At 37.5% G+C, this 24,683-nt stretch overlaps 1 long non-coding RNA gene across 2 annotated transcripts in view; it reads right to left on the bottom strand.

The window, feature by feature from the left end:
• LOC108969070 overlaps window positions 1-21,605 on the bottom strand; it is a 216,708-nt gene extending 195,103 nt beyond the window's left edge. For both annotated transcript variants that reach the window (XR_001993379.1, XR_001993380.1), the window contains exon 1: window positions 21,049-21,605. This is a non-coding gene — a long non-coding RNA (uncharacterized LOC108969070). The remainder of the gene's footprint in view (window positions 1-21,048) is intronic.
• Between the last annotated feature and the right edge of the window lie 3,078 nt (window positions 21,606-24,683).

Here is a 24,683-nt window from a genome sequence, read left to right as displayed (position 1 = left end):
GCAGCGCTTTATCGCCGCCCAGCAATGCAGTCAATCAGCGGCAATTCAATGTGATTGTGGCAGGTTGAGCCGCGGCATGTGATTGCCAATGAAATGCGCCGTTTTTTGCTGCTGCTTCTTCCAACAATGCATGCCATTGCTGTTGTTGCTGCTAGTGTAGCATAATGCACAAAAGCGCGAAATAACAACAATACGAACAACAATAGACACAACACTCACTCATGCTCACGCCAATCAATCAGTCACTCACTTTAACGCGCGCGCGCACACGCACCAACACASTCACGGCTATGTTGCAGGTACATTGCTGCGCTTGGCATTGCAACATGGGAATTTCTCGCCRCTATGTTGACGTTGATGTTGTGCTGCTTTTGTGAAGATGGTCAAGTGTAATGGTTTTTTCATGATATTGCACTTAAGTGCATGGATAATAACAATAGCGCAACAAAAACAACAAATAGTGGTTGTTAGCTTGACGCAGCACGCTTGCGGCGGGCGAAATTTCAAGCGTTGACTTCAGCTTGCAACAAGTTGCGTAGGTTTTCATTTAATTGTTGCGCCGTGGCAAAAAAAAAAAATCAGCCAACAGCAACGAAAACAATACAGCCGAACACCAACGCTCCACCAAACAACGCTTGTTGCTTACGGCTCGCTCCAACGGCCCCTCTCCCCCTTCGGCAGGCAAGAGCCAATTTCAATAATGCGCGAACCAGCAGGCAAACTACTGTCCAAACGCGCGGCCAATCAGCTTGGCTGCGCTGCTCAGCTGACCATTGAGCCAGCTAAGGCTGCTGTCAGCATGCAACACAGGCATTCCAAGATTTCACTAATAAAAGCAATTAAGCGAATTGTTAGCATTCTTCAATGCCTATTACAWTGCAATGTGCATTGCACGCTGCACCGGCTTCAGCTGCTGCTGCCAACCRGCATTGCAGCACGGCCAGCGCTTTGTAAGCTTCCTCGGGCTGCGCGTTCGTTGCTTAAGTCTTTTGTGCGCCTCCTCAGCGGCGGTGGCTGCTTAGGCAATGCCGCGCATAATATAGCCGCAATTAAGGGCAGCAAAACGTGAGCAAAGTTTGTATTGAAATTGTCCGAAAGAAAAAAGACGCTGCAATTGCATAGGAAACAAAAGAATTTCTACAATATTTTATATGGCGGATTAGCGGCATTCGTTGCGGTGAACTTCGTGAGAAATTATGTCATTCTGAATTAGTGGAACATCTCGCCTATTATAACGTCATTTATTATAATTTCTTTCATTATAATTTCTTTSATAAACGAGACAAAAACTGTGTTTATTACCAGTGCTTAAAAAGACAAAGTATATATTGGGAAAATAATGATTGAAATGGGTTTTTGGGTTTAAGGGATATATTGAATAGTCGAAAAAGTCTTTTCGTATTTCTAATCAATTTTCAACTTATTTTTTTATATTTATAATATTAAATAAATAAAAAAAAAATATGTACCATTTTGGTCGAGCACTTCTTGTTATTTTTCCGCTAGAAACATTATTCCATCGATGTAAATCGAAATTTCGAAATTTCCATAACAGAACCATTATTATGTTATACGAGCTGACGCAGCACCCTCTCCATAAACTTTCCTTTTTTAACCTTTCCTTTAATAACCTTTTCTTCAAGGCAGCGCTATAATTTTCAAACAAATTTTTCAGATCGAACGACTGTATAAATCAAATAAATTTTTGTATAGAAAACTTTGTGATTTGTTAAATTATTGTCAAAGRAAAGATCGCTGATAGCTATTATGGCCTTGCTGTTCTGGAACACAATGCCTCTAAATCCACATAACAGTTGATAAAACATTGAAAATGTGGGTTAGGAGTGATCGTTGATCGTTGACCTGATAAAGATTCAGCGCTAAGCAGTTGATAGTGCCATCAGAACAAGCATTCAGGTGTCATATTACAACAGGTATTCATCAGATTTACTAAGAAGTATCCAGTAGTCTGCCACCCTAGTCTCTGGTCTCAGCGTGAAAATTTTTCGAAATCAATTTTTTTTCTTCTTTTTTTTATTAGCATACACTGTAATAAACATTCCTTCAAAATTTGAAATCGAAACTCCAATTATTATGGGCGCTACAGCGTTTCATATAGAAAGGGAACAGGGTGGGGAAAATAGCGAATCCAACCTTTAAACGCKTCTTTCTCAGAATGGTGTTTTCAAAACGGTTTCCACTCTCAAATGAAGATTTTTGAAGATTTCTACTTTCTGTACTCTATCGCTAAATGGAAGCTTTGAAGCTTTCTTTTTGAAATCTTCCTTTTTTTCTGCGAAAAACAAATAAGGGCAAAATTCGATACTTTTTGTTCAAATATAGATAATATTAAAGAATTTAATATTAACCAGATATGGGATAGTATCACTTAAAATTATTCAATTGCTCTCTAGTAAAGTCTTYACCCAGCTATAATTATATAATTTCCATTCTGCTTTGGAAAAACTTAACAGTATRTTACTTTGTCGGACTGATCGGTTAAATAATGGGAATATTTCAATCTTCGACCATTGAAAAACGATGATGTCTATACAAGTAAAAGGATAAAAAAGGATATTGTCGTATGTTTGGTACCTGAGACTTTTGGACGCAATTTGATTGCCCGAAAAGATGGACAGGAAAGCAACTATTTAGTCGTTAATGGATATATGAAGCCAGAATTATAATCACTCCTTCAGTAGACGCGAAGTGGGAACTCTCCTGTAGCTGATTCCTCATTTCAATTACCTTGCTACTTCATCTTGCTTGTGCCAGAATTTCAAGAAGTAGATGCTGTGAAATCTCCACCGCAGAACCGATAATTTTCAATCAATCATTTCTTCATTTTATTCATGTTTGAACTCAGTCTTTAATATAGACGGTAGATATCACTACTAGCTGTCTTAATTCTTCACTGGTAATTCTGATATTCTGCTTAAAACTTTTAAGGTTGAATTTTTCTGAAAGGAGCTACACTCAGAAAAGTCAAGGTATTTGTAGTCCATATCGTTCTATTTCATCTTCCTTTCGTAGCTTTGGGTCTCATCGGCTTGATAGCCGAGGTTTTTCTGACCAGATAGTCGGTTTTTATATTTCTAACGATACACCAGTGCCTATAGCTCGCAAACTGCTCACAGAAATTATGGAGAGTGCATGAAATTCGTACCAAATATGAAGCCAAAATAAATCTGCCAAGCAATCCGAAACCGGTTGTATCTTTGTCCTCTTACATTTTCTAGCTATGGTCGGACGAGTGTCTTCGTTTCAATAATACTCTGTGTGACAGATTTTTGCAGAKATTCGGAACCTACACATCCATGAATATCTATTAGGTTGGAAGTTTTATAAAGCAGCAAGCTCTAAACATMGATTTACTCTGAGAGATGACGAATATTTTTCGTTGAGGACGCTAAAAGTCATTATTTGTCTCCATAAAATTGTGGCGGAAATCAAGGTGATTGACAATGACTTCCAGCTCGAGTTGGATACGGATAGACTAACAGTTCTGAGGCTTAAGTCCACAATTTTCAACTTAGATGAAAAAATAGTATAAACAATTTAAAAATTTAATATTATAAAACAAAAATGCCATGAAAACAGTAAAGACCAAATCCAACATTTAGGTATCAGTTCAGAAACAGAGTCACCGTCGTATTGAAAGTTCAGCTCTGCGGTCATATAAAAGTTGAAAAATGTCAAATTGCCAAAGTTTGCGCATTTTTCAAGCGATGACAATCTTTTGTTTTCACTTCTTGTGAATTTCGCGCGCATAGCCATCAGCCACCCCACCGCCAAGTGGCAGCTGCCAGCTAAGAAATTGGCCGATATTTAATCTTAAGTGCCTGTGGCAACCTCTCGCAGCAGTGCCACTGCGGTAATATCTCCGCTGCCAACGTGGCATGGTAATTGTTATTTTTGTTGCTTTTGCTGCTGCCGCTGCTGTGGTACATTTTGGCTTAAACAAGTGCACAGCAGGAAGTCTTTCATTGTTTCATTGTGCCACATTAAATACATTTGTTGTGTGCCACCGCTTGTTGCCACAGTTGCGCACACAGTTGCCGCAATAAAACGCACAGCCATTTATAATTTACGTTTGCGCTTATTTATGCGCATGCGCGGACTCACTGCCTCCGCCTGCGCCTGCGCTTGCGCTTGCGCTTTCGTCTGCTATCAGATCGGGGTAGCCGCTCGACGACATGTCCAACATATTAATACAGACTCATATAAATTCCGCCGATTTAGCGTGGCACATTGTTGGCATTGAATTCAAGTGTAGTGCTACAACAATAAGAACTGTGAAATTTGCATATTCAACTTTGCTGCGCGAGATGTAAAGCGATTAAGCGTAAAGGGCTAACTATGAGGGAAGTACTATCACTTTGGAGGATGATCAGCGGCAAATAAATGTAGGTTATGTTTTGTATGCCATGCTGAAGAAGTGGCATTTTGAAGCGTCTACTTACGTAAATTGATTTTTATATCTCGCGGAACAAACGAAACGTGACTGTGCTCATTTACTTTGTGTGCGTATTGTTGTAGTTGTAGTTATTTTTGAATTTTCCTATAGATAACGCAATAAGAGCTAATGCTAAGGAATCTGCCTTTCTTGGCGCCCACATGYAGTACTGTGCYATGAAAWCAAGGGGATTTTGTAGGCGCTGCTTAGATTTTCTGCAGTTTCAAGCTGCAAGAAATCCGCTTCTTAGAATGCTAATTACCGAGGATTTTACTATATAGAGTCTACAAGTTATTTTTGGTCTCTAATTAGAAAATATTTCCCTTTTTTTATGAAATCAGTTGCCTGAACTAAAATATATACTGGAACTGAAGGAAGGAAWCTGCAAAAGAAACAGAGAACATTTGTTCGAAATGACGTTGGAAAACTCACAACTATTTCGTAGACTTAATACTATGTGAKGAAAAGYATGAGAACTTTAAACTATTAAYTTCTTTGAGCTAAAGAACCTCCAAGAAATTCTGGAAGCCATGATTTGTTTAGTATGGGCATAATCACAATTCAAAACCATGTTGAARCAATGAAAGTTATTGCTGGATTACACAACGGAAAAGAGCAAACCAYTTGCTTCAAATCATCATACAAGACTACTACTGTTATCAAATTGAAAGCTAAATTTTATATTTATACTTCGCGTGTTTTCGAATCGGCAAATTTAATGTAGTTGATAGTACTATTAGTGACATATATGCTCACGTGAAAATATTCATTAGTATTTGAGATACACGTGGTTTCGTGATTCGCTAAAAGTGATTTCTTCAATTTTCCCTTTGTCTGAATTTATTGAAAAAAGCAGAAAGACCACTCCGAGGGCACCGTTTTGGCTCAATTGAGTATATAAAAGCTGATTCGAAGAAGACTCTGATGGCCATCACGGCGGAGGATTTTTCCAAGTGCTTTGGTGACGGGAAAATTCATTGGCATTAGTTTATGGCAGCGGGAGGGGATTACTTTGAAGGAGATTAAATGGACAAAATTCATGATCACAGTAGTACATGACTATTATTTTCGGTTCTACGAAATCGGTTATCTGTGCCTCTTTGGATTGCAAAGTAATGCCACATATATACAAAATTTCCGCTGTCTGCATGAAGACGTTCCTATCCCAGCTACGTTTGATCTATGATGTTACTTACTCTTAATAGAAGAGCCTCTCCTGAACTTACAAGCAATCATGGAGCGTAAAGGTAATTCTTACTAGGAACTAACAATTTTCCAACGTTTCCTAAAATATGTTTTGAACCTTCAATGGAAAAACTATTGTTGTAGTTTTATATATTTCTCAAATCTCCAGATCTTTTAAAATAAGGGGATTATATTATTTTTCATAATTATTTTTAAGCTACCACAGCTTATTTTGTTTTAAAACTTGACCAAAAACGTCCCACAGTTTTGTGTAGAGAGCGAAAAAGTTAACTTAAAAAAAATCTCAGTAGAATGAAACCCCTCGGAAATGTAAGATAAAATAACAAACATTATGTAAAAAATAATGTATGGTCGATCTGTAATCGGGAAAAGGAAGGAGAGGGAGAGAGAGGTGACTAAACTTTTAAGGGTTAGAATTGGCTTATCTCGATTTTCGGCGAAACTACCAGTCTTAAAGAAAATACTTTTAAAAAACTTCTTCACAGAGTTATGTTAAATAAAAATATATATAGCTTCTGCATATAGCCTTTTTCATATAACCTCAAAATTTCCGCGAAAAACTCAACTAATGAACTCTATAGATTTGGTTATACTCTTGCAACCTTTCGCAATAGCGTATAAGAAGCACATGTAATAGTTTGTCAAAAAAATTCTTGCGGTATTTTTATTGATTTTCCAATTGTTCATAAAAAAAATAAAACTCTTGCCCAGCTCTTGACCGATACTACGGCTGCTACTATGCCGGTCTCTTTCAACCAATTCAGCGATTTTATGGCAATTTTCGACGACAGGCCTTCCGGAGCGTGGCGCATCTTCGACCACCTCTACACCAGAACGAAAACGTTGAAACCATCGTTGTGCGGTGGAAATGGAAACTCTATCGGGTCCATAAACTGCACAAATTTTATTGGCGGTTTGAGTTGCATTTTTGCCTTTATCGTAGTAGTACTGTAAAATATGCCGTATTTTCTCTTTATTTTGCTCCATGTTTGCGACGCTATAACTCACGAACGACTTAAAAGAAACGACGGACGTTAGCGCGTGGAATGAGCTTTCCAAAAAGGTATAGCATGACCCGATGCGACGAATAAAACTAGAACTAYGCGCTCTCAGCACCAACKAGCGAAAATACCGCAAGACTTTTTTGACAACCAAWATTTTGAAGAAACTTTTTTCTGACTATGCAACGAATCTATTATTACTTCTAGGCATATCACACATTTGTGTCGTTTACCTTTTGAATTCTTTCTTCTAATAAGAACGCATGGACACAACCAATTAAATATTTTGACGGAACTTTTAAGTAAATATGTTTACATTTCTGAACAAGTTGAAGCCAATCAACTGTTGTAYTTGAGTTAATATAATTAAAACTGCAGAATTAACTTTGCTTACCAGATCTTCGATGATAGCAAAGTTTAACGCTGGAACGGCAGGAAGAGAAATAGCAAAAGAATGTAATATTTTACGTCAATTTGTGCACTAGCAACGCACACTGAAGGCCAAGTAATTTTACGAAAATTAAAAAAAAAAAAAAGTTTTTTCTTTAGCCTCAATCAGCTGCAAATCTATAGCATTTGACGGGCAAAAAACCCAACCTATGAGCATACTGTCCAAAGACTTTTAAAAGATCGGGATTTTAGGACAGTTAAAGCTAAGGACGTGCCGTATATACCGAAGCCAAACAAGCTTAAAAGACTTTCCTTTGCAAGGGAACACCTGCATAAGCCAAAGGAGTTTTGGAGAAGTGTTTTATGGACAGATGAAAGCTGCTTTGAATATAACTCATAAAAAACTAGTTTTTCGTAATATTGCCAAAGGTGGAAAGGCAAAAAGGACATGTTTGTCAAAAAGTGAGCCATGTTAGAGTGTTTGTCTTGTTCTGGGAATGTGTCGCGTATAATGGACTAAGTGACTTGGTTTCTGTCGACGACTGAATCAACCAAGGTCAACATTTGATGATCCTAAACGATAATGCCTTAATTTCTAAGCACATGCTTATTGGAGAAGCCCTTATTCTGCAAGAGGATAACGCCTCCTGCCACAAAGCGCGGATGATATCCAATTTTTTGGAGGAAGTAGGTGTTATCATTTTCAATAGGCCACCTCAAAGTCCGAACTTAAAAACCATTGAAAACGTCTGTTTTTTTTTTTCCAAATGCGAAATACCAGTTTCGTAAATAAAACCAGAGAAGAAACAATTTTTGAGATCACTTCGGTACCAAGCGGCAATTAGAAAGTTATAGCAGCCAAAGGAGGATATACATTTTATTAGTTTGGTCTTAATTTTTTTCAAAAAAAGATTTCAACGTAAGATTTTTAGCTCGAAGCAAGACCTAAGAAGGATAAAAAATCTAAAATTCTACAAAGTAGCTTTGAAATTATAGCAGAAAAAYTATTTAAAAACACACAATTTACATAAAATGCCTGAAATTTTTATTTTATATTCCTACATTATCAAAAATTGACCTTCTGACATTTTGGGGTTATGCAGCTATGCCTCAGTGTACATATTCGTACTTGTAGACGTATGTTTTGCACAAAGTGTGGCATTGAACTAGTAAGATTTATGGCAAATATGATAAGCCGCACAATTAACTAGGTCGTTGCGACAAGCAAGTGTGCCTGCCACGAAGCACATTGGCTGCAGCAGAGATATACCTTTCGCAAGTATTTTGCATAAATACATTTTTATTGCAGCAATCCCCCGCAATAAGCGCTGCAGACGCAGCAACAAATGAAGGCCACAAGGCGGCAAGCAGACATTTTACTTATTTATTTATTTAYGTCTTTAATTTTCTCTGCTGTTTTGCCGCATGCCACAACAGCGCCTTGGCGTGGCTTTTCTTTCACCGTTGCTTTTGCAAGAGCAGATCTGAGCAGCGGCAATCATTTGCYGGCATCATTTCAATGCATTCTTAGCATTTTTATGATTTTATTAAGTGAGCGCTTTCAATGTTGCGCACACACAGACACACACACACACACAAACGTTGGCGCGCGTGCGCAATGAGTTTACTATGCAAAGCGACAATAAAGCTGAATTTGTATGAGGCAACGTATGTATGTGTATGTAAGTATGTGTGTATGTGAGTACTTTTCCTCAGCACATTGCTGGMATTTTATTGCCTTTCTGCTTCAAATTCGAAAGCAATGATGAAAATAATATCTAAAGCACTGCAACAACAAGCCACTTTATATTGACTTTTGTTGYTTATGTTGTTGTTATGTGTATTTTCTCCATCGCTTTTGATTGATTGATTATAATTTTCTCCATGCAGGCAACCAGCTCATATGACTAYATCGCTTATATTATAGTTTGTTGTTGTAGTTGTTGGCGTATGTCAAAAATATTCAGAGTGCGGGCGCGTTGCAAGCATTGAAGCTGCGCTTGGGCTGGCGCAGGGCGTACAAGCTGACAAAAATATATTTTCCACTTTTTTGTTGCTTTATGGAATTATGCTGCGCAGCTGCAGCTTGCCAACTCTGCGCTCAATAATTCCACTTTTGTGTGCGTGTGTGTGTATCGCATTGCTTCTAGTTCAATTATTCTTCGATTTCGTGGCGGAGCGCTTTCACAGTTTRACAATCAGCCGGTTAGAAAGCAATTACTCGGCGCTTAAATATGTAGATGGCGGGCCTGGTGYGTTTGGTTGCACCGAAATGTGCATATAAACTGCTTTTAATCGAGAGAGGTTTGGAAAATAATTTAATTGAAGAAAAATAATGACATGTTATGGACTAATTGGTGTATATGTGCGCAATTTGAAGATATATTTAGCATTAAAAGTTGGCTGATTAATGAATAATTTTGCTTCAATATACTTGAAATATAATAACTGTAAATATTAATAAGGTACATATTCTAAGCTAATCATGAAACCTGAAGACAACTTTAATACCAAAAATAACATAATTGCCAAAAAAGCACTTATAAGTTTGCCCCATATTGAAGYCATGTGTTCGACAAAGTCTTCCTATAACAGATCCTCAATGCAAAATTTATGCTATGAAGAAATCCTAGAAGAATGCTATCGATAATCCATTAACTTGCTACTTACCGAACTAAAGAAGGATAGCTCGCCGAAATTATAGCTATTCGCTGAGTAAAACCCGGACCAATTCCATTAACAAAGAGCGAGCTGTTCTGACCACAATTAGCTTGCGCCTTACTACTCATACTTTGAGTGGGTAACAGTTAAAACAACAGACRCAACCAAAGAATATTACTAGCAAAATGTCATGATGAGTTTTMAAACGACTTTACACCATTTCTGGACGTGAAAGTTTACAAAAGCTCTTTTCTGACGACCTCTTCGTCTTGGAAGCTTTCTCTTTAGTACAGTGAGTTGAACAAAACGAGAAGTTAATTAGTAATAAATAAGCTTTTAACAAACTTTTAAGGCAACAACAACCAAAGAATATTACTAGCAAAAAGTCATGATGAGCTTTAAACTTCTTTTATATGTGAAAGTTTACAAAAGCTCTTTTCTGACCACCTYTTGGACGTGAAAGCTTTCTCGTTACTACAYYAAGTTGAACAAAACCAGATCTTCAKAGAAGTTAATTAGTGAAGAATAGGCTTTTACACAAGCTTTTACTAAGCTATCCAAACAAAGCACAACAATGTGCTTATCTTATTTTTGGCGAACTCATTACAGCAAAGTAGCTTTTCCTTCAAAATATATTTTAGATATCGTTTATCATTGGTTAAGTTTCAGGCGTTTTTTTATAGGAGGAGGAAGCATGGAAAGCCGGGGTTTGACACTTTATTCTGTTAATCCTGACATATTACCAACTCAAGAATCTACCACGATTCAGCTAAGAATTCCTTCTTGTAGAAGTGGCTGACAAAATCATCTCAATATCTTCCTATCGATAGTGCAAGTTTCACTTGTCAAGTAACGTTTCAGTCTTTCATTCTTCTGTACAAATTAGCTGGAGTCGAGATTAGCGCCTCCGCAGATATGGGGGAAGACTAGAGCACTTTATCGTTACATGAGGATAATTTGCTCCATATTAAATATGTTTTTGGTGTCAACAGTCCTATGGGACAGTAGTCCGAGTGTGTTGCTCGTAACTTATGTTGTAGTATTTTTAAGCTATTTGTCAGGGACCGATGAAATTGGGACAAGATGAACTACGATGAGATCAAGTAATTAAAAACAGCTCGCGCGTTCTGTTTTGTCAAACTAAGTAATGTCACAGTCGCACAACTTTACACCGTTGACCAGCGCATTGTTTGTGAACTTGAGTTGGGTTCTTCTAATTTTTGAAAAATGTTAGTCTTATCCAGCTTAATACGATTCAGCAATCAGGAGATCATCTGAAAAGCCTTTGCCCAGTGGATGTAAGAGCTTGAAATTTAGTAAGGGCTTGCAAAAAACACTTGTCTTCTTAGTATCTCAAAGCTTTTAGCTACTAACGGGAAGGCTTTCAAGTCTAAGAGGAAGACTCAATAAAGCTSCTTTGGCAAACTCTTTGGGTCTAGAAATGTTTTAAAGTCTCACTAATGCTCTCAAATCTACTTCATTACTAACGATAACTGGGTCACTTACAAAAAAGTGTACGACTATTGCCTAAAACAATATTACTCCATATATTATATATGCACATATATTTTTTTTTTTTTTTAATTTTGAAACGAAATTCACATAGCCATATTAATCACCCACCAATTAGTGTCAGTGCAGTTTAATGAGCCTCCGCAACAACAAAAAACACAARAACAATTATTTAAGATAAATTACCTGCGAGTTAACGTGCTTACAATTTTTTCTTACAACAACGACTACAATATGTAATAACATAAATATTTCCTGCACTTGATCAAAAAAAAACAAAATGTATGAAAAAACTGCAATTGGGATGAAAGCGGTTTGTCAAAAACAAATATGAAACAGCGCAATCAATCAAAATGCCAAAAACAAATCACCACACGCCCCAAACGCCGATGCCGCCACCCAATACAAAGTCACGACTTGCTGTGCAGTATCATGCAAGCACCTACATAGGTTCCCCATGCTGTCTGTGTATGTACTTAAGTGTTGCGCYCGCGCTTGTTTACGTTGCCGCTACGCCAGCAACAAGTTGACATCGTCAGCGGCAATGAACTGCACCGAGTTGAATGGGAAGTGCAGTTGCTGCCCACTGACCATGCAAAACAATACTAAATACAAAAACAACAACAAAAGAAATGCACTGTGAAAAGTGTAGTAGTCGTTCCGGCAACTGTCATTGACACACGAGATCTGAGTGTTATTTGGCAAAACGGCATGGAATGGAAGGCGCAGCACGCTTGGCAGACACCTGTGCCGATCAAGGAACGCGACAAGGCATTGTGGTGCGGAAAAAATGACAAACTAGCAGAAACARATAATTAACGAGTATGCAAAGTACAGAATAAAAATAAAATAACAAAGGTAGAAATAAAATACAAAGTTTTAAAAAATTSAAATGTTATGAAAACGTGGCGTCGAAGTTGTACGGTAAATAACGGCTCCCCAACGTTCCACAGGCGACGCATACTGTAGGCTCGGTTCAAAAATCAATTGTATAAAAAGTCAAATTCTATACAGCTGCATTGCGTACTCTTTTAGTCAGGCCGCCAACGGTGTCGGCGAACTTTGCAGCCGCACCGCTTTGACTTGGTGCCGTAGYGCGCGGTGGCATGCAGTAAACCTGCAAAATTATGCCAATTATTGGCAACTAACAAACAAGACGCCTGCGTAGCAAYTGATGCTTGGAAGGAGTAAGAATTAGCTTACCGTACTTCATGGAACCGTTACCGTCGTCCGGCTTGAGGTGAATGTAAATATCAACGACGCGTTTTGTAAAAAAAATATAAATATATATTATAATATATAAAAATATAATATATATATTTTTTGCACTTCTTTCCAGCATTCAAATTGTATATACAATATCACTGAAACCTTAAGCGAGTAACGATTAAGGCAGTTCTTTTTGAGCAAAATTCTTTAAACCCAGCGCCTAATTTGGGTGAAAGTTAAAGCAAAGTGTTTCATAAGCTCATTTTTATGGCTCTTCGGCGTTTGAAAGAAGAGCCGTAAAAATTAACTTATGAAACACTTTGCCTTACCTGCTCTGAATTGGCGAAGAGCCATAAAAATTAACTAGTGAAACACTTCTGTTTACTCTCTCTGAGATGCCTTTCTTTAAAGAAGGTGAGAGAGAATTATTTTTAAAATATTCTGCAGGTTAATTAGATCTTCAGAACACCTATAACGATCTGGATGAACGGAATTATAAACTTCAAAAACTAATATGATAAGGAAACATTTTTTGTAGACCAGATATGTATGCTTGTTATTATTTCCTATTTATAGAACAGCATTAAGGTTTCGAACTCGTAGCAAGGTCCATGAATCTACTTCGTTTTCACGTTTTTCGGCTGCTCGTAACCGCAACAAACGCAAATATTTATCCGACTAAGCACTTTACGTTAGATTACTCTATAAACAAAAAAAAAAAATAAAAATAAAAATAAAAAATTAGAAACAGAAGATCTAACTTTATTACAAAAATTACTTCGTATGGTATATTTTATGGGCTGGGAACCTTAAACATGTAAAAATACAGAAAAGAAATTCCGTGACAATGAAGTACATATATAAGTTCAGTTATAAAAGAGACTGGCTATTGTGCTTTCAAAATCAACTAAATAAAAAAAAGAATCAAAATATGCTTGCATCCAGAAAACATATGATGACAAGAACCAGATCCATGAACTGCCGCTCCACTACCCTCTGATTCACACTACTAAAATCACCTTATCAAAATGTCAACATTAACTCAAAGCCTTAAACGCATCTGGCTTTACCTGTGTTAAATGCGTTGGGCACAAATTGTCCCCTGTAAACAATACGAATGAAATAAGAATTACGTCAAGAATATTGCGAATGTTGTGTCACCAGGAGCGCCACCGTAAGTCAACAATGGCAAGACTGCTAGACGCAAATCTCTAACTGCCGATTGCGGCCAACAACACCGCTGTCAGTGCAGCTTCACTTCTCGTGCCACGCCCCTGCATCGCTACCTCAACTATCGGCAAGCTAATGTCACAGCAACGACGGTGGCGTAGACTGTTGTGCGGTTTCGCCTTGATTTCGCAGTGATTTAACGGTTACAGTTGTCAAATTAATGACATTCATTTGTGGTGCGCCTGGCAAGTTGCAAGATGAAATGCAAACGGTAGTTTTATTGGCAAATTATTGTTGTTGCTATGTGCAGTCAATTAGCAAGGCGGACGCAAAAATCGAGAACTGTATTGAAAAACAAATATTTTTTGTTGCTATCTATGTAAATAGGCGCATGGCTGTTGGCAACTGTAAGCCAAAGCAAAAAAGGTAAATTTGCTATAATTTTAGCTAGAACAAAGTGCCAAGGAAAGCCTTACTGCAATGCGACAAACATACACTCAATAAAGGGGAGAATAAATATCCACCTTACTGCGCCGCACGCTCTGACACACCTCGGTGTCTGGTGGCGCGCTCGCAGCCGCCGCTAATCTCCGTGACTGCGTCAGTGGCTGCCAGTTAAGACGGTGGCAGTCAGTCAATTAGACTGTTGGCCAACAAAAGGTTAAAGGTGCGGCATGCGACTAACTGCTGCCTGCCTACCTGCTCGAGTGCCATTCGTTAGGTGCACTATCGGCGCAGCGGCAACAGTCACGGTAGCGGCCGCATGCGATTTGCGGGTGCAGAGTRTAGCAGAATTGCGAAAGTTTGCAGGTTACTCTAAGGCCGATTGCAGTCCGCTTTGTAAGTAAGTGTTCCGTAAGTTATGTCGATCGAGTGAAATATTCTAGAGAAAGAAGAAGCATGTAATTTACGTTTGATTGCAAGGAATTTATCGCCGATGTTTAATTGCAACAATAATTATTATTTTTTTTTTTGCTTTTTTTGGCGAGGACTAGTTAAGTTTTCGAATAGCCAAATAAAAATATTATGAAACAGTTTCTAGTTAGGACGCCGAAGAGCTACCAATACAATGTTGTCGCTTTCTCGCTTAGGTAGATTAGGGTGAAAGGTCCATCCAGACAGGAATCTCRCTTGGAAAGCTTGGCTTTTGTTACCTACAACTCCGATATAATAGATCATTAGACCCTTACGAATCGACAAAGCACTTTGAGCCTATCTTGTCCACTAAGAGCCTCTATTACTGCGGCAAAATGAACTTTGCTCAGAGCAAGTAATTGAGTAGATCTCCTGCATTCTACTTTAGACCCAAAGAATATTGCAGTCGCACCGAAACGGAGCGCAAGCTGTAAATAGAAGGCATCTTAGTCCCAGTCGGGGTGTAGGCACTAGCTAGACGGCTTTGCGGTTGCCAGCAATTCCGCTATCATCACTCACCCAAACGAGTCTGACGATGAACTAGCTTGGTCCTATTCCTATTGAGACAGACTCTCCTTAGGCTTAGAACACACAGTTAATAAGCTCAGCGTCAGTGTTGTCGCTTTGCTGTGGGAAAACTGAAAACAGAAAACTCTCATTCCAACCTTGCCTCCTAGCTTCGACACAGGTGCGAAAAAGCTCACAATGCGTCTTCTCAAGCGACTTCTATTAATCCACATATCTCTCGTCAAAATCTGACGAGCGAAAAAGCCACCCCAAGTGGCCTCTGTAACGCAGTGATCCAAGWTTACAGATTTCCATTTGGAAAATGAGATAATTTAGACGTAATATATTATCTCTGTACTTTACTTGGATGTCAAAGTCCCATAAAGAATTTATTCACGAACTATTGGTACTTTGGGGTTGTAAGATGTGTATAAGAGACAGCTTTACTTGGATGTCAAAGTCCCATAAAGAATTTATTCACGAACTATTGGTACTTTGGGGTTGTAGCGATTTTTGCACGCCTGTTTAGTACTGCGGGCTAATTTAACCCACAAATTTCTGGAATAGTGCTAATATCAAAATAAAGCAATTTTTATAGAATCAATCCTAACTCTTTCTTTTCATATTTTTCTACAAAATTATAGATTTTCATTCATTTGTAGGCATTTGTTTTCAAGCGGGAGGTAAAGCTACAATACTAACATATCAAAGACGAAAGCTTTCAAAAGTATGAAAGCGCTTCCGAAAGCTACCCTTAGGTGCAACATTTAAATAGTGATAATGTGTTAGCCTTTTTTGTGGTCAAAAGTCAAAATAGTCAAAAAATATATATTTTAAAATGTTTTAAAGTTTCAAATTTTCCAGCAAACAGATAACTATTTCTAACCGTTTTTGGTACGAAACGATTACTTTTTAAACTGAAGATAGTTGATTTAATAGTCAGCTTTTTTAGAACATTTTTGCCTTATATAATCCATACCAACAGAAAACTTCCTAAGAYATATTTACTACTGCACTACGCGCACCCATATCGAAAATTAGCTCTACATATTTTGCAACACTTCACATGCAAAGAAAATCGTATATTAAATGGTTTRAAATAATGCAGATCATTTACGAATTATTTCCGCGTACCTGTTGATGGTCCTCAAGCAAAAGAGTATCATAACAAAAATAAAAAAGCATCAGCTAAAAATTGGCAAAATATTATTCTTTCATATCGTTCAAGACTTCTCAAGCAAATCATKAAACTACTTTCACAGCATTTCGCGCTAAAACAATTTTCTGTTATTAAAGCCATACTAACACCAATGTAATGCCTTTCAATATTGTTTATGCGAACGTATTGTTTCGTTAAGTATCGGCAAAAAAGTGAGCAAAATAAAAACACTGACTTGAAAGTTGTAAAGAGTAATGAAATCGATATACAAAAGSTTTGGCGCGGCTGAGTGATGAGGTCATAGCCGGAGCTATCACCTATGACGTTTGAGGGGAGAAAAAAATTTACGCACACACCTGCAAGTAGAGGTATGTATATATATATATATATATTTACATATGTATATAGGTTTTGAGGTTAAAGTAATGAATATGTCTAAATTTGGCAAAAAAGGTTACAAAAAAAAAAACAGAAATGAAGCATTTGAAAATAAAAAATATTAAAAAAAATTAAATAAATTATTAAAAAAGGTAGAATATATTAGTATTGGGAAAAATATATTAAAAAAAAATTAAAGTAATTTTACGAAAATAAAAAATTTCCAAATTTTGGAATCATTTTTGAAACCAATTCCATTTCACATATTGACTTCGTCTCATGCGATTTTTTACTTTTTTATTTAAAACAGAACTTTTGAACAACATAATATGTATCTTGTTACATATTAGCTGTAAGTTGTGTTTATTTTCGTTATATATTTTTACTATATCCGTATATAATACCGATTTTTTATATGCGTTATTATTCCAGATTTCGCATTAGCTGAGCACCTTTAAGCCACGCGGTATGATTGTAAACAACATTAAGCGCACAGTTGGTGGTTGTCCCACAGACTGAATGGCGCACTGACGAATTAGCCGACTGACACCCGCCACTACACTGGCTGACTGATTATGGCTGGTGTTAATTTCTGGGAGTTCCCATTTCAACTGTCTTACGAGTGCAAATGATACAATGATGGCACATACATATATACAAGTATAATTATACCCATACTGCTTTCCATACTCATATACATATGTATGCCATTCAAAACAATAAATACTAATAAATAAATAAATGAGAAAAAAAGGTTCACCAAAATGTTACGATTTGCCGTTGACTTATTGTTGAGAGGTTAAGGAACTCTGAGGCTGATTGAATGTTGAACTCGCTAAATGACTGACTGACGCACTGACTGACTAATTGTKTATAGAATGCTAAACGTTGCAGCGACAGGCTGACTGACATATTGAAAAAAAAAAAATCTCAACAGCCACTTTTTTTAAATTTTTTCTTCTCTCCAGCAGTGCTGACGGCAACACACTCCCCTCGCCGTTGAATGTGCCATATTTTATTGCTTTGGTTTTTGTTTCAAATTTCGTATTATTATTTTTGTAAATTACTTTAGCTTGCCTTATGCTTCAGCTTTCTTCGCCGCACTTGATMGATTGTTTTTTTTACGCTGTCATGTTGTTATGCGGGTGGCAGCAGCTGGACATTTGCGGAGCAACGCTTCGTTTGAATGAAAGCGCGGCATTCCAACGGTCAGTGCAATGGTGGCAGCGGTGATGAGTCAGGCGTGTGGCAGTGTATACAAGCTATACTTTGGATTGAAGTTTATTTTATAGGCCTTTCGTTTGTGTTTTCAATATTGATAGAAGAGAAGTTTCTTCMATTTTTAKACTCTTGCTACATATTGCYACAGAGTATAATAGTTTTGTTCACCTAACGGTTGCACGTATCACATAAGACTAAGCGAGATAGATATAAGGTTATATATATGKATATATATGATCAGGATGACAAGAYTAGTTAATATCCGGTGACTYTCTATCTSTCCGTCTGTCCGTGCAAGCTGTAGCTTGAGTAAAAATTGAGAAATCTTTATGAAACTTGATACGCGAGTTCCTTGGCAGAAAAAAGTACGAGTTCGTAGATAGGCGTAATCGAACAACGGCCATGCCCACAAAACGGTATTAACCGAGCAAGAGTAAAGTAAGACTCTAACTTGGCACAGGGGATCGCAGTGGYAAACGGTACCCAAGGGCAACATTTTTTCAAAAAGTGGGCATGACCCAGCCCTCTAATTTATATATTTATAATTTTTCGTATATATCTCTTAAACCAACATCAAATGTTCCAATACAATTGTAACACAGAATATGTTGCATATATTCCTWTTTATTTCGCTTAAATGTTACACCTCCTAAGATAATAATACTAATAAAAACCTGTTAGCTGCCTCTTGAGACCCTGCGTGACTACATGCTGACTTAGCATGTTGATGCTGCAGTGCTTGCAACAACCTGATGCCGCGCAAGCATTTAACTACTGCAAACGATACCATGTATTACTCTAAGCTAGATTACATTGATCTCCTGCAAACGCCATATGGGCAACGCTTACTGGTTGCTTGCAATCTAAATGCTCATATCAAAAACGCATGTTTACGACTTACAACAACGTCTGCGAGTCGCATTAAAAACGCCAAATAAGCACGCAAATGCAAACACGTCAATGTTGCGACTGGAAGAAGCTCCAGTGTTTAATAAAAGAATATGCAGGTGATAAAAGAGTCAATGCTGCGCTATTCGGGCCAAAGCAGCAAAACCACGGCCTACGAAGTGCATCGTGTAAAAGGAGCACAAGTGTTTTTTTTTTTTTTTGTATGCGACATCAATGTTGTTGTGAGTAAATTAAGCGGCAGTAACTCAATATATTGGCCACTTACACGTTAATTTAAGCACAAATTGAATTAATAAACCATGTTTAACATAGCCGAGTGTGCGGTCTGTTGTTGCAAGTTGCACCGTCCGATGACCGAAAACGCGAAACGATTTATTAATTTATGCACGAATCGCCTGGCAAATGCCGACAAATACGAAGCTTTTATGGGCCATGGGTACATGTGAAAGAGAACAGWGTTGCCTGATTTTAAGAGAAATAAAATCGAAAATTTATGTTTGAGTAATCTTTRAATAGAGAATGCCCGTAACTCTTAGTGGCAGAAGATCGGACATGATAAGTACGGATGATTACCTGATCCTCACTCTGGACTCCACCGTTCGGTCAAAAAGCTGGSAAAATTCACTCATGATATGCAAACGTTTGGCCAAAAATAATGAGGCTATGAGCCCAGAATAATTAAGGATCACGTGGGCAAAGAGAGCCTCGCTGTCACTCTTGACAGAAAAGTTCACTGTCGAAACACTACAATTAACTTCAAAAACGTTGGAAGTCATTGATACAGGTCCAGGCACAACTTCTTTTCTACCCATGAGAGTAGCTTCTAGMCAGAGATCTTTGTAATAAGTCGGTGTTCAGAAGTAAACCATACTCAGCGATGGTCAAAGAACACTCAAAGAGCTATTACGATACGACATCAAATCGTTCCTGGTTCATAAGTACTTGGAACGGCACTTAGCAGCGAGTGGACAGGGACAGATACAGAATAAAGCTCATATCGAAGTAGGAAGTACATTATCTAGCGAAGTTCGGGAACTGATTAGAGTGTTGGGCCTATCTGAATCCGTGTAAGGGAGGAGAGGGCAGAATAGAACTTACGTCAGAGTACACTCCCTAATTTAATTCTATTCTATTTTAGCTTTGGCTCTTACTTGCCGGTTTTGAGTTATTTTTTGATACCATCCAAATATATACCCATCGATTTCCAAACAGTGTGGCATCTCATTGTTCTAAGAAAAYGCAAAGAGCGGGAGAGCACAGCGCGACGTGTGTTAATCGAACAAATGTGCTCGTTAAAATATGCCAACCCGCGAACACACACACACACACGAAGGACAGAACAAACAAAAGTCACTTTGTGGAGTAAGGTTTACATGCACTCCCCCTGCCCTACGCTAAGCCCGGCACGAAGATGCAAATTTGAATTTACAAGCACGTAATGCGAAAACCTGTGCAACAAACTTATACCGAAAGCATAACAACAACGTCAACAAAGCGAGCGGCCAAAAGGCGATACAATTTCACAGTCGCCCTACAAATTGTGGCAGCATGTTGCAAACTTTCTTGTTGCATGTGCGCACAATGTACATTGTTGTGCGCCTGTAATTAATGTTACTCCTCTTATTTTAATTTATTTTGACTTTTTTTGTTTTGGTTTTATGCCTTGCCCTGTGTGTGATGTGTGGCCAAAGCCAAAGCAAACAGAAAATTGTGCGTTGTGTGTGCGAAAATGACGTGATTGAGTTGAATGAATTTTGGCGGCGGTGCTGCTTTTGTAAAATCAAAAGCCGCACATGCAACATGTACGAGTGGCAATACTGAAGCGACCAAAACAAGCAGAATGTTACCAGATGCCAACGGCATAGGCAGTGCGGTAGATATTAAACAAAAACTTTATGAACAACGAAAAATTAGAACATGTTCAATGCACTGGACAAAATTTACATGAACATGTCGCGATTGGCGGGCACTGTGTTGTTGTTTGCGGAACTGGGCCAACATAGCTCTGGGCTAACGCTTTGCGTACATGTTGAATGCGTAAAGCCCTCTACACGACTTTGGAAGTGAAAATAAAAATATAAATGGAAATAGTACATATTTTTCTTTATTTCTAACTATTATAGATTTTCTAATTATGACTATTAGTGTATTTCAAGTAATAATACGAAATTTAGGGCAATATAGAATTAACAAAAATTTAGTTTTTTTGTCTTAATGTACATTTTGGGACTCCTATAGAATTGAGAAAAAAATTACTTACAGAATAATTGACTTTAAATTATGGGGTAACCATATGTTCAGATAGTGTGTTTATCACAATTACATTATAAGACAATCATGTACATTTTACATACCTCTTTAAATATTCCTCCTAATCACTTTTCACATTCCGGCTGCGTTAAAACAAAATTTGATTTTCATCTACCAAACACAGGAAATTTAATACAATTTGCACTTTTTTCCACACACTTTTTCACCACTTTATCACATGCATACATATTTATTTTTGCAAGAACACTACATCACGCAAAGCGCACAAAACATAAACGGGACTTTTGTGATGAAAATATTGAGAATAGATTATTACGAGACCGATATAAAGTTACACATATTATTATTTTTGAAACACTATCCGAATTTATTACGCGTAACGCAAACTTCCTTAAATTAATTATTAAAACCATAATTCACAGAACATTTCTCACTCTCCCACATTTCTGTTCAATTTACTCACACTTTTCAATGATAACACCTGTTAACTTCCACAACAATGCACAAACTGAGAATGTCATTCACTCATCATTTTTCTTTACACACCCACACTCTACGCTACATCATCAGCAAAACTTTAAATTTGTTGTTTTTATGTTTCTCACGCGCTCTTTAAACCCATAAAAATACAGTGCATGTGCACATATAGCAAATACATATATGCATGCAAACACACATATTTACACTAAATGCATGCAAACACAGCAGTGGCACTCGGTTTTTCGCGAGTACACGCAAATGAAAGTGACGAAAAGTTAAAACAAATACATAGTTCTTATATTGTTACTTTGCTGTGCAAGGCTTCATATGTATATTGTGCTGCGAATAAAGTGAATTTTTAATATTTAGTGTTATTTTCATTCAATTTTGTATTGTAAAAGAAGATATTAATAAATTTAATTGCAAATAAATATAGTATAACTTTATAGTCCACAGAATAATATAGTTGCAGTTATATAAAAAGGCGAATTCGCGTAAATATTGTTTTCGTTCTTGACACGGTTCGGTTCTCAGTGCTCGGTAAACGTCAGGGAGGCGAAGCTTGCAGTGCAATTGTTGCTATTTTATGTTAATTCAATGTTTCTTGTATACAAACCAGCAAACATGCTGTGACATGTTAAAATAGCATGATTTTTATTATTTTAAGTATAGGAAAGTGTTTCTTGCTAAATTTTGATGTATACACTTATGTATGTACGAACGTGTGTTTTAAATTGTTTTCGAGTGCAAGTAAAAAAAGTGAGTGCTGTTAAAGGTATATTTGATAAAATGCATTAAAATGTGACAACATAATAATATTAGCTGGTAAGTTATTCAACATTATGTACATACGAATTATGTTAGTATTTACCTTTTTACATAAGAATTTATGTATGTATATACATATAATAAATCATCACATCCGAATACTACTTTAAGTAATATTTAGTGTATTATTTTTTTGAAAATTTATTTACTTTTATTTTATTTATACATAATTGTGTAATTATTGTAGATTAAATACAAATACATACGTATGTATTCAAATATAATAACTTCAATTTGATTATGACAATGATTTTAAAAATAATTACTAAGTTTCAACGCATGAACCACAACGTTTCATCAATATTATAAGTGCGATACCCATAAGCAAAAAATAATTTATTATAACAGACGTACTCCAGCCAAAAATTTATTTCATTAAAATTTTAAATGAGATGGAAAATCTAACTTAAAATTATTTAAGAGTTAATTTTTCGTGTTCATGTAATTTTTCTATTTAGTTGACTACTTCTAAATATTTCCTCTTACATTAAAAAAAAAGGTATCTGAATATCTGCCTTAAATCTTTCGAAATTTTTCATATTAGCCCAGTCCATTTTTAAAATTTCTAAAAGCAGTTGTAAATTTTTTGAAACATTTTGCTTGAATTCACTGTGGTTTAACTATAACTGACTAAACCCGTAATCGATTTGTAAATACACGAGTACAAAATAAATTGTGCGTGGTCGCTCTCTAAGGAGTCAATATCCCACAACTACACAATTTTAAATGTCATTTATTGCTTGCAACAAATGTAATTGACATAAGCGGCGATACCCTATCGACCTGTATTAGCCAAACAAAATGCCACACTAATGTGTTGCCAGGCAAAACAACAGCTCTCTCACAGGAGCAAAATGCAGAAATAAACCCACAACATAAACAGTTAAATGGGCCATTTTCGAAGCCTAGAAAAAGTAACAAGGGTAAGACAACTTGGCTAACAAGGCGGCGCATACAGTTAGACTGACTGTCTTGCTCGAATGCGTCGCAGAAAAGTGTTAAAAAAACAATAAAAAACGAAAGGCATCAAATCGCTGCCACAAATCGCCACAAACTACAAATTGTGGCAGTGGCAGTGGACGTTGCTAGTTTACAGTTAACAGCATTTATTTACTAGATTGAGTTGGCCGCATGCAACGCACAATTTAAACATATTAAATGCATGTTGAGATAAATTTCGGCGCAAACTTGAAGAAAAATACATACATAAACAAAAAAAAGATTCGAACTAATGGCAAGCAACAACAAATAATAGAGGCGATCAGCATTGTGCGTGCGCAAAACGCACCTTTTGTGAGCTTTTTGCTTTGATTTCGAGCGCTCGGGGCGCAGCAAAATTGTTTATGCCGCGCCATTAGCAGCATAAATACGCGCAAATAAATGCGGTTGCATGCAACAAAATGAGTTTTTTGTATTTACTACTATTTTATTCTGCTTAGTTTGGCGCTGATTTTCTGCGCTGATTTTTCATGCCGCTTTATGTGGCAAACAGCAAGTTGCGCACACGATTTTTTTGTGCGCAAAAATTAAATGAAAAATTTGTCACAATTTATGTCATAACGATTGCGTGTCCATAATAATAGTTGAATGCGGTGCGGACATGCCAGCCGAAAACTCGACGAAGGCGATAAATTATAAAACTGATCATGTCAGTAATAAGCGCAAACAGGATCAGCGTCGGGCGCAGGCTGCACGCAGACAGCGCCGGTGCAGGTGCGGGGCGACACAAAAATACTCGCGCATATGCGCCAAATCGCGACCGCCCGGTGGCGGCAAGCAGGAAGGCAGTGGCGAGCAGAATTTGTTTATTGATTGTGGCGGTGATTTGCTGCTGGCGGCACGCACATGTTGCAAGGATTTGCTGTAGTTAAAAGTAGAAAAAATAAATAGGCACACATTACTTCTTTTATGTATGTACATATGTGTGCATGTGTGCATGAGTAACCGAAATTCAATTAGTCAAAGCATAAGTCTTTTCACACTTCGCACACATATGCCACTAATACACACACACATACACATAAAGAAGACTCCAGCGCTTTCCGTTTAGTCACTGGCGCTTATCGCACCCTGCCCCCACCACTCCGTTAGCAGCAAGTACGCGAGCAAACAAATGGCCGCATTTGAAATGTGGAAAGGTGCGAGGATTATTTTCGTTGGGGCGCTGATAGCGTTCGCGCGCTGCGTGCCAGGATTAGTGGGCGTATCGGAAAGAGGCGCAAGCTTTGATGTTCTCATTATGTCTGCGTCTACGTTTGCGTTGTTCCCGTTGCTTGGGCTTGGAGCCAACCATAAGCTCTACCTGCATCTGTTTGAATTTCATTGGCGCTGGTGCCAGCGAGCACTCAATTATCAGCATTGATAAAACACTTGCGAATATTTGAGTGCAGCAAATAGAGGCACGCTTGTG

Source organism: Bactrocera latifrons, unplaced genomic scaffold (assembly GCF_001853355.1).
Source record: "Bactrocera latifrons isolate USDA-ARS-PBARC rearing strain unplaced genomic scaffold, ASM185335v1 scaffold_24, whole genome shotgun sequence".
NCBI lineage: Eukaryota > Metazoa > Arthropoda > Insecta > Diptera > Tephritidae > Bactrocera > Bactrocera latifrons.
This window is presented reverse-complemented; position numbering and strand designations above follow the sequence as displayed.